The following is a 7,159-nucleotide window of genomic DNA, read 5'->3' as shown; positions in this document are numbered from 1 at the left end:
CAGGATGTACACTGATTCAATTTTTTGTTTTTTTGTTTCCCCAGGAAGCGATTAGCCTAGCTTAGCATAAACGTGAATGAAAAAGCTTATCTCTAAAGCTCATTAGTGCACTTCTTTCCAGTGAAATGCATGGGGCTTTTAATTGGAAACGGTTACAGGAAGTGTTATGTTTGCAGTTTGATGTAGTGATTTTAACATATGGTAAATTAAAACAAGGCTTTAAACTAAAACACAGACAGGGTTAGGCGTGTGTCTAAAGGGGACTCCCCACCAATGCCACAGGACTACAGTACTGTTAGTTTTACTATGCCAGATATATTTAATCAAGTTACACAACAAATGCTGGGCAAAGATTAACTTTATATGAGGATTTAGTGCACACACACAGTTGAAAATGTTAACGTGACAGGACTCAAACTTTTAACTTGTTTGCTTATTTCAGACAAAGTTTGCTTAACTTTTCTCCCAATTAAGTACAACTTATTATTGTTGTTGGGTCAACTGAAACCTCGTCATATCTCAAAGTACCTAACAGAGACCTTTGCTTTCAGACTGCACTCTTACTTGTTGTTCCTAGAGTATTTAAAAGTAGATTGGGAGGCAGAGCCTTCAGTTTTCAGGCCCCTCTTCTGTTGAACCAGCTCGCAGTTTGGATTCAGGAGACAGACACTATCTCTACTTTTAAGATTAGGCTTAACACGTTCCTTTGTGATACAGCATATATTTAGGGCTGGATCAGGTGACCCTGAACCTTCCCTTAGTTACGGTGTAATAGGTGTAGGCTGCTAGGGGCTTCCCATGATGCACTGAGTGTTTCTATTTCACCCACTCACTTCCACAGTGTGTCTTTGTCCCATCTGCCCCCAATCAATTTAACTTTATGTTTCTTTTGTTAAAGAATTAATGATGAAAACGAATGAAAATGGCGCCAATCCAGATGCTTGTTGCAGTGGTGTTAACTGGGACAGGTATCTCTGCGCTGTCTTGGCTCAAGGTCAGTTAGTTAATATCAGTGGCAGCTCAGAATAAACAAGAGGAAATGCATTTTTTAGGTTGACTTAGCATGCAACTTGACAGAGTTAAAGAACTTCTGTGTCACGTAGGGGGAACAATGTCTAACCCCCTCCTCGTGATGGCCTATGTGTGCACCACACAGCCAGCAGTGGCGGAAAAGGATCAAAAACAGGACTACAAGCTACGTAAGCTCCCAGCACCACCTATCTCAGGAATATCTGCAAAGGAATTTCACTGTGCCACTTTTTGATCCGACTGGGCAGTGGGAGATAAAAGAAAGGGAAAAAACAGCAGCAAGTACGAGAGGCAGAAAGAGAGGCATAAAAAGGGAGATTAGGAGAGAGAGGGCAGGTCTCAAGGTGACTACTCATTGTCCTAATTCTTCTTTTAAAACAGTTAAAGAGGCCAAAAACACAGCTGCCTCTGTCTCTCTCCATGTCTCTTTCATACTCACACAATCTCTCTACTCTCTCTCTCTATCCCCACCATTTTCATGGATAAAGGTTAAAAGCATCCTCCATCATCACCTCTTTCTCTGTTTTTATATTTAACTCATTTTATTTTAGCATTTACATCCCTTCATCCTTCTGCTACCCTCTCTCTCTCTGTTCTTGTCGTCTTTGCCAACAGCGATGTCTTCAAACTCTGATTGATGATGCTTGCCGTCGGTTACCGTTGTGTCCTGCTTTCTGTTTTTACCAAAATGCGCACTTCTCCCTCTCTACCCCCCTTTCTCCTCTCAAAACTTTTCAACTTTATTTATTTATTTATTTTGAAACTGCTGATGTGAAAGTCAGCTCCCTCCTACTGGGTCATGTTTTTACATGATTGTGCGTCAAAGCAATGCAGAGTTTGTTTTCCTTTTTTTGTTTTTTTAGTCTTTACCCAAATAAAATTCTTCTTAGAATTGAACTATATGTGATAGCTTTACACACCAATAATGTAGATGTATTAATCAGCCAACCACATGACAGCAACTAGTTCAAACTGAGCATCAGAATGGGGAAAAAAGGTGATTTACGTGACTGTGAATGTTGACCGGACTGCTTTGAATTCATAGGAAGGAAACTAACTTGAATAATCACTTGTTACAACCAAAGAACGCAGAAGATCATTTCTCAATGCACAGCAAACCTTGAAGCAGATGAGTTACAGCAGCAGAAGACCACACCAGGTGCCTTCCACAGAAAACAGCTAGCAACAAGCTTTTAGTAAAGAGGCATTAGCAGGCATAATCTGCATGCTAATGTCATCATAGTGGTGCAGAGATTTTAATATCTAAGCTGAGTAAATAGTATGTTTAGTCTCAAACTTTTATCTTTTAATCTTATCAGTTCAATTTTTTTAAATTATGACATCAGCAACATTTTTTTGAACGCCTCTTTAAATTTCATTTTGAAATCAGTCGCTCACAGTCGGTAGAAACAGAAACCTTCCATGTTACAGTAGAATTATTTCCTAACCCATCCATCCACCCCAGCCTCCCCACACTTTCTGTGTCTGTCTCAGTCAGAATTACAACAGGCTACAGGTCTTCATCAGTTAAGTGCAAACATGTATTTTTGACAGATTTGGTGAAATGACGGATGATGCTGTCTTTTCTCTTTGAAAAAAGTCTCAGATGCCAATCAGAACATATTTTTATTATTATTAACATTAAAAAATACCATCACGACTGAAATTTAGGTTGGTGGGAATATCATCTGTGTCACTGAACACCTTTTCCTTTAGATAGATAGATAGATAGATAGATAGATAGATAGATAGATAGATAGATAGATAGATAGATAGATAGATAGATAGATAGATAGATAGATAGATAGATAGATAGGTTCATTAATGGGGAGCTTTATTGAATGTGTTTTTTAATGTTTATTTCATTATTAACTTATAATCAGTGCCATCAATCACTGTGACAGCCACCTATTGTCAGCCTGGCTGTCACACTGCACCGCTCTGTGTGTGTGCGTGTATGTGTGTGTGTCAGCAGGAGAGGGATAAATAAAGAAAGTGAGAGACTGTGAGTGTGTATTTGACGCAATTTAAACAAGGTGTGTAAAATCAATAGTCCTCGTCCTAAGGCGAAGGACAGAGGATGCAATGCAAGGAGATGAAGCAAGTGAGCAAAGGAAGGAAAAGCAGGAAGGAAAAGGCAGATGGATAGAAAGTGCGTAAAACTGAATTTTCCATAAACGCCATTAAACTTGTAAACGATCATGTCAAGTGGTCCCGCAGTCCAACAAGGGAGCTAAAAATCTAAAATCTAGAAGCTCTAGTATCTGTAGGGTGAGTGTGATGTGAAGTGAGGTGCACCTATGTTTTCTTAAACACCTGAATTAAAGCCTTAGTTTGGGTCGGTAGTCCTCAGTTTGCTTCGCAGCCTCACTGAGCTACCAACGAATCAGCACATGAACTAACTCTCACCCAGCTTCAGAGTTACATTGAACTGATTCTCCGGATCCAGAGGGTTAGCAGTTATCTCGTCCATGACTGGTTAAAGATGTTCTTTTGACCCAAATCATAATTTTGTGTACTGGGTTCACTCCTCCATACCTGTTTTTTTAAATCATGTCATCTGGGACGTAACATCGCTGAATGTCATTGACTATCAGCGGTTTCCACTGCTACTCACTTCCTGTGTGAGCGGGTGCCACAATTCTTACTCTGTTTTGATAGAAATACTAAAAGATGACCCAATGCGAAGACAACACCAACACTTTGATTTCTCTGGTTTTTAAAGGTCATCATGTAAACACTGCAAAAAGTTCCCGGTAACGACTGATTGTGATTTTAGGTAGAAAGTAACTCTGTCAGAGCTCACAGCTGGATTGTTGCTGGTTCAAATCCCAGCTGGGAAACATTTAATCAGCTTTGAAATGTAAAAAGGAAAAAAAAGTATTTGATGGGAAAATTCTAAACTCCTTCTGCAATGCCCTCGAGGACAGCACTTAGCGCGAGTGTAGCGGTAGGAGAGCCGGTCGTTCACCAGTTAAGAAGTGAACATTAAAGAGTAAAATCTGAAAGGAAACCACCTTCAATCGAATAAAATCAAAACCAAAGCTGGTTTGTTTCCGAGGCAGGGGGGTTACCCTCCGGGTCCCCCAGGAGGCGCTGCAGATTTCATTTCCTAAAAAAAAAAAAGTAAATAAATAATTAAATAAATAAATAAAGATTCAACAGGGGAGACTGGGAAATGGCACAGGAAGAATGAAAAGCATTTGGACGAGGGCTCTGGTTTTAAATTTGACTCGGAAAACTTTATTGATCCGGGTGCCAAACGGAATTACGGAAACGAACCCGGAGCTTTGAAGAGAAGTTTCACTGTCGTTATCGTAAGCCGCTGTAATCCATCATATCTGGGAATCAAATTAACATATATTTACATGGACACACACACTCACACACTTTTAATGCAAGCACAATATCTTCATCTCACACACACACACACACACACACACACACACACACACACACACACACACACACACACACACACATAGAGGCCAAATCATTAGTTGTAGGTTAATTAGTGTTATAATTAATAACCCAGCAGACATGTGTATGTGTGTGTGTGTGTGTGTAACGAGAGGTCGGGAGTTAAATCATATTAATTTCAACATTGATTAAGCAATAAAAAAGACTTTTAACTAGCGGGGGTGTATATCACTTCACCACACAGGCATCGCAATTTAAATCTATGTATTAATTAAAATGCGTGTGTGTGTGCACGTGTGCTTGTGTGTGTGTTTTTTCGAGCTTGTCGCCAAGGTTTCTAGAGCGAGGAAGGGATCAACACTCTTTAAGAGAGATAAAGAGAGAGAGAGAGAGAGGTGGGAGGGAGATAGGAAAACATGGATCTAATTCAGAGAAAAGGAGCCGAAACAGAGACGAAGAAGTAGTAGAAGAAGAGGGGAGTGGGATCGAGGGAACGTGTGAGAGGTAAAGATAAAATGGAAAAAGACAGAAGGGGGTGGGAGGGGGGAGGATGACTGCTGTGTGATTGGATAAGCGCCAGTGACTCTTTGAAATTGCGATCGCCTCAGATATGCATTTCAATGTATAGCTTAACTTTTCTCATATAGATAACAGCTTCGTTAGCCTCCCGAAAACTTTTGCCGGTTGCCAACTTGAAAGCCGTTGCGCGAGGCGTTTCTGCTTTAATTTTCCCCCAGTCTGGATTTGGCGATTGATCCGCTTTGAAGGGGGTTTTTAAGCTGTCAAATGTAAAAGGCGTTTTTTACGTGGTTGCAAAAACTTGGGCGGTTTCACGTGTCTCTTGAGCTGCAGAGGGTTCTTCGAGTGCTGCTTGGGACTCAACAAAGGTGGAAAATAATTGAGTTCTAACGGCGTTGTTGAAGAGCTGCGGTGAGTTATTGGCTGTGTTAGGCTGCCAAGGCTTTCCCAAGACCACGCAAGGCCTCAGTGAAGGTGAGCTCCATAAAACAAAGCGGGCTGGAAGGTTAAACCTGCGGCAGGTGAGATTTTAAGGTAAAAAATGTGGCCCGTCTTATCGGCTGGAATCATAAAGCAAGCGTGCGGCAGGAGAGTCACAAAGAGTCTCTGATCTCACACTAACACCTGTTTATTCGTATTACACGAGGAATATACACACACACACACTTACCTCTTTCAGGGAGTGCTGCAGGGGATTTCAAAGGTGAAACACCTGGAAATATAAACTACACGAAACAAAACTGAACCTAGATCAAGACTGAGAGGGACAGTTTACCTCCAAATCATACCGGACATTTTTCCTCTGAACTGTAATACTTAGAGCAACACCTTTATTCTCTGTTTCCTGTTTTATTTTGAAAGTATTTCATACCTTGTTTCATGTGTGTCTCTGCTTCTCATATTTGTCCACATTTCTGCTATTTCTAGCTGTCTCCACTAGCCTGCCTGTATCCTACATCATCTCATATAATCATCATATATACATTCTTCACAAAGGTGCTGGAAATAATCCTCACAGATTTTGGTCCATGTTGACATAACAGCATCACGCTCATTCATGCTATCAGTCTCCTGTTTCACTCCATCCCAGTTGTGCTCTACATCACTGACATCTGGTGACTGTGAAGCCCATCTGAGTACAGTGAACTCACTGGGATGTTCATGAAACCAGTTTGAGATGATTTCAGGTTTGTGACATGATGTGTTATCCTGCTCGAAGCATCCATCAGAAGATGGCTACACTGTGGTCATAAAGGGATGGACATGGTCAGCAACAATACTCAGGTAGCCTGTGGTGTTTAAATGATGTTCAGTAGCCCTATGTGTGCAAGGAAAATATCCCCCACTCTATTATACCACCATCAGCAGTCTGAAGTGTTGATACAAGGCAGGATGACCCTACCATCCGAATGTTGTTGCAGAAATCGAGACTCGTGAGACCAGGCAACATCTTCTTGTGTCCAGTTTTGGTGAGCCTGTGCAAACTGTAGCTTCAATTCTTAGCTGTGTGGTCAGTGTGGTCTTCTGCTGCAGGTCATCTGCTTGAAGGTTTGAGGTGTTGTGCGTTCAGAGACACTCTTCTGAATACCTTGTGTCAACAAGTATTTGAGTCATTGTTGCCTTCCTGTCAGCTCATTTTCCTCTGACATCAATGAGGCATTTTCACCCAGAGAAGTGCTGCTCATTGGATATTTTCTCTTTATTGGGCCATTCTGTGTAAACCCTAGTCCTGTGGAAAAATCCCAGAAGATCATCCTGTAGATGCACAGCCAAAATCCATCAGCATTGTAGTAAAAGCTTCTTCTAATGCCATAATTTAACAAATCATTATGACCTTTACAGATAGTTGGTAGGATTTAGATTCTTCCCTGCGGCTCCCAACAAGGACAAGTAAAAGGTACTTTTTTGTACAGTTCAGGGCTTGAGCGTGTGGTAAGAAGAAGGGCTGTAGTAAAGACAGCAATAAAGCGACCTGGTTCGATGTTATTTCATCTTTTCTTTTCTTTTCTTTTTTTTAATTTCTCCAGCAGTGTCGAGATCAAGTTCCAGTTGTGTGTCTCACATTTTGATTATTTTGTCTCATTTGATCTCTTTTGGTCTTAGTCACACGGGCCAAGAGACCAGTTGGTAACCTCCTGACAACCATTAGTATTCATCAACCAGCTAGTGTGTGGTTGCTGGAGGCTGCTTG

Source organism: Pelmatolapia mariae, linkage group LG3_W (assembly GCF_036321145.2).
Source record: "Pelmatolapia mariae isolate MD_Pm_ZW linkage group LG3_W, Pm_UMD_F_2, whole genome shotgun sequence".
Taxonomy (NCBI): Eukaryota; Metazoa; Chordata; class Actinopteri; order Cichliformes; family Cichlidae; genus Pelmatolapia; species Pelmatolapia mariae.
Note: the sequence above shows the minus strand (reverse complement) of the source record.